The sequence below is a fragment of the Centruroides sculpturatus genome, unplaced genomic scaffold (genome assembly GCF_000671375.1).
Source record: "Centruroides sculpturatus isolate CEXI.00-Female unplaced genomic scaffold, Cexi_2.0 scaffold961, whole genome shotgun sequence".
In the NCBI taxonomy this organism is placed as follows: domain Eukaryota; kingdom Metazoa; phylum Arthropoda; class Arachnida; order Scorpiones; family Buthidae; genus Centruroides; species Centruroides sculpturatus.
In genome coordinates this window covers 265,528-269,982 of record NW_019386171.1, presented here as the reverse complement: position 1 = coordinate 269,982, position 4,455 = coordinate 265,528, and the positions used below count along the sequence as shown (strand labels likewise).

The 4,455-nt window shown below is 24.7% G+C and overlaps 1 protein-coding gene across 2 annotated transcripts in view; it reads left to right on the top strand.

Moving 5' to 3' along the window:
* Positions 1–1,058: 1,058 nt before the first annotated feature.
* LOC111613903 (6-phosphofructo-2-kinase/fructose-2,6-bisphosphatase 4-like) overlaps positions 1,059–4,455 on the top strand; it is an 88,949-nt gene continuing 85,552 nt past the window's right edge. The window contains exon 1 of one of the 2 annotated variants that reach the window (XM_023355255.1): positions 1,059–1,253. The gene's annotated coding sequence lies outside the window, so the exon portion shown is untranslated. The remainder of the gene's footprint in view (positions 1,254–4,455) is intronic. The other variant, XM_023355256.1, reaches the window with a different exon arrangement.

Below are 4,455 nucleotides of genomic sequence, written 5' to 3'. Positions count from 1 at the left end.
AATGTCTGAGCGGCCTTGGAGGTCATATACAGTTCTTTCGAGAAATGCAGAATGAAACCAGGTCACGTTTGTTCAAAATTCTCATGTAGTCTATTAATTAAAAATAAATCGACAATTTTAATTTATTAAATACTATATATGCAAATGCCAAGTCCTTTCTGAATATAAGGTTTTTCCTAGCTCTTTTATGATTGATCTTAGCATTTAATTTCAAATAGTATTAACTTTCGATAAAAGTTTTACTATTGATACAACCTATCATTTATTTCTGCTCAGATGGTAGGCTAATGTAAAATATAGTTCTGAGCCGGCCGGATGGCCGAGTGATCAAGATGGCAGCTCTCAGAGAGGTATCTCTGAGATCGAATCCGAACGGGTCAAAAATTCCAGGAATTTTTCGGGGAGTATTCGTTAGGATGTGTCAGACCCATCCCTTCACTATCCAGTACCCCATTGTGGACCTATAGTATAGGCTATATTGAAAAATTTATATACTGAAAAAGTTAGAAATGATACTGAATTTTTTGGCTTTAACTACTTGAGACAAATACGTAGATTTAATCAAATATTTTCCGTTAGGAAAATATATTCATATATTTTTATTATCATTATAATGGCATTTGACATTCAGATAAAGGAAACGGGAAAGACAAACATCTTATTTACTTTTTCAAGTTTTTAAGCTTTCGAAATTACGAAAGCAAATAATAATTGCACGCTACATTAATTAAGCCAACCATTACAGCATCTAATTACATGTTCTAAAGATGGAATTGTATAAACTATATGATATATAATTATTAACATTTTTTCCACAAGGATTAAATATAAAAACAAACAATTTCACGTCTTCAGCGATTATTAAAATAAACAACAAAAATTTATAACTTCTTAAGTAGTTTATTAAGTGTAATCTTATAATAGGACAAATCGTATTTCATTACGACATCAACCTGAAAAAAAAGAAAAGAAAACAGGACTTTGGATTGCGTATTTAACAATCAAATGTCATCTAGATTTAGTACATATTATTTAATTCCGCGAACTCTCCATGTGTGTAGAAACGTATTTATGACGCACTTCCTTTCACGTGGTACAGAATATCTAATGACGCACTTCCTTTCACGTGGTACAGAGTATCTAACCATCATACGGGCGGGTTTTAACCGACAGATACAAATACAATTCAAGGATATCTGTCGGAAGGTAGGTCATTCGGAGCGATGTGATACTTCTTCCATTTATTTGTAAAGGTTAGTCCTTTAAGTTTTTAATTATATAAATAACTAATTAAACGGTATACATAAATATTTATAAGTGTATAAGGAGATGAATGATACACACGTGCTTTTATTATAGAATTATCAGTACATATACATATGCCAGCTCACTCTTTTAGGAATATAATTACTATCAATGGACAGAACTGAAGATAGTCTATTCAAAAAGTAATGCATGGTACCTGTACATATATATAACAACATTAAATTTCAAAAATAATTTAGGTATAATTTATTTTAAAGATGAGAAAGTTATAAAAATTTTACACATATTTCATATTAAGGAAATTGCTTAATATTAAAGGAAAAAAAAAAATATCAAATTGTAATAATATAGAATAATATAACAAAAAAAATTATTTTGCAATGAATCAATTAACATACAAAAATATACAAAAATTATGAAATCAATTTGCCTGTAAAGTTTGTCTAATGAGATGAGTTTGAATAATTTCTATAAAATTTCAACTTATTATTTAAAAAGAATTAACTTTCATTATTTAAACTTAAAAAAGAATAATTATATTTCAATATGATTTTAATTTTATTAATTGATTTGTTTAGATCTTTAAATACAAGAAAGTTGTATCATTTTATGTACAGTACAGTACAATTTAAATTTATTGTGAAAAGGAATGACAATTTTCAATGTTCATTTTTATGAATTTGGATGTAATAATGAATTAATAAAATGAATTTGTAATATACTTTTTTTTTTTTACTTTATTAAACTTCACTTCAACATTTTTGGGTAACAGTTTTCTTATATTAATTGAATCTGGTATTATAGTAAGTTTATCAAACAGTAATTTCTTGTTTCTATGTATTATAAAAACTTAAAAATATATTATTAGAATTAGAGAACAGTTTTGCTATTAAATAAAATGAAAATCAGACTTAATACAAGAGAAAGTTTGATAAAAAAACAAATATAGTTGCTATGGTAACTTAGCCAAGAAAAATAGATTTTGATGAGAAGTGAACTGCCAATACATTTTGAATATATTTAAATGCTTATGATAAAAATATGCTATTACAAAATTGATTTGGATAATTTAAGAATATTAAGTATTAAGATATATTTTTACTGATATTTAATTTTTTGTAAAAATTCCTTATGTTAAAATAAAAAAAATGTCAGAAATATAATTAAATAGTTGGAATAATTTAATAAATATTTAAAAACTTTTATATTATTGACAAACAATGTATCTTACAGGTAGCCAACTAGATATATTCAGTGTTTTATACAAAAACTTTTTTTTTGATCCAGTATATTAAACCTGAAGATGGGTTAAAAAGGCAGCCAAGAATGTTTGTTTTATTAAAAAAATAATATGTTGGATCAAAAAAGGCTTTTGGATAGAAATAAAATATCACTATAAAATTCTGTATTTTAAAACATTCTTTTCTTTTCAAGAACAACAATTTATCTTTCTATAAAGATTTAAGTTATGTTTGTTCTATTAATTTAACATATTTTTCATATTTATATTCTCCAATAATAAGCTTGACTTATTTTTCCCTTTACAGAATTATATTAAAAAGTCTTCATAAAATACAGATATATACTGTGTAGCCTATCCAAAAGATTTATAAGGATCTATATATTAAGTTGAATATAATTTAGTTTCAACAAAAACATTTTTTAACTATAATAAATCATTGAATTATAAATGTAATAGCATAAATCATTGGATTATGTCTTTATGTTAGGCAGGCATCTGTTTAAAATCCTTATCAGTTTCACTGTAAAGTGATATAGCTGATACTATTCATTTATGCATATAGTAATATTAGGTCAGTCTAGCCTTGAAGTTGTAGAACAAGGATAATATACTAATTCCTACTACAGTTATTTATCATCTAAAGTTAATATTTGTTAATATAAAACTTTTATAAAGTATTTGATACAATTAAAATGAAGTCACAAAGTTTTAATATTAAAAAAGTTCAAATATATTTAAAATATTGCAAAAAGAATTTCAAAACTTCAAGTAAATTAAAAAAAAAAAAAAGAAAAATTGAATCATTTATATTACTAAAACTAAACATTTAATTTATACTATTTTTTATATAGTGAACTACATAACTTATTTTTTTATTGTTATTTTTGTATTAAAAATTTTCTTTTATATTTTTGAATGAATTCTTCAAGTAAAAATATATAAATACAAAAGTATAAATTAATGTTGATTTTTATATATAAATAATCTAATTCTTAGCAAATCAACTTGATTAGTAATTTCTATAAATATTAAATGTCAAATGTACAAACTGCTATTTAATATTTTTCTATGTTGATGTTTATTCTTTTACAGGTGAAGTATGGTGCATTACTCTTTCACAGCTGCAGAATAAGGAGAAATGAATTAACATTATTTTTATGAAGAATTTCAATCAGTATGAAGTTGTTGAAGAGTTTAAAAGGGTACATCTAGACTGCTTTATCTGATCGCTGGAAAGTCTGATTACAACCTGTTAATCTTTGGCAACTTCCTACTAATTGCAGGTTCACACCATCAAAATAATTTGAATTTGTTCCTCCTTCCCAGAACCATGCTTCACCAGTAACAGAATAAGCTGGCATCAACTCCTATGGGGCCAAACTTATTGTACACTCTGTATATATATACTTTTTTATAAGAATAATTTAAAATTTTGAATTTATAATACTTTTAAAAACTATTTTTGCTACTGATTTTTCTGTGCAATAGTTTTACATTATTTTATTTTAAATATTTTTAATAGTTTCATAAATAGTTTTTCTTTAACTAATTTATATTAATATTGTAATACAGTAATTTACTTTCTCATTCTTTGGTCAATTATCAATAAAATCATTATTTTTAGTAGAAAATTACATAAAGTTTAAGCTTTTCATATTCAATCACTTTTATAAAACTTAAACTAAAAGTAAACAAAAATATATTTTCTGTATTTTGTAATCTATTTAGCATATAGTTTCTGCCAATTTTATGACTGTAATTATTCACTATTTATTATTTAATGTTGAACAAGTGTAATGCAGTAGAGCCTCGATTATCCGACTCAATTGGGGACTGGGGTTGGTCGGATAACCGAAAAGTATGAAAAAATCCATTATTAGTGTAGTATATTATTATATCCCATGTAATTAGTATATTAGTATATCGCTATTAACCTACTTCGCTAT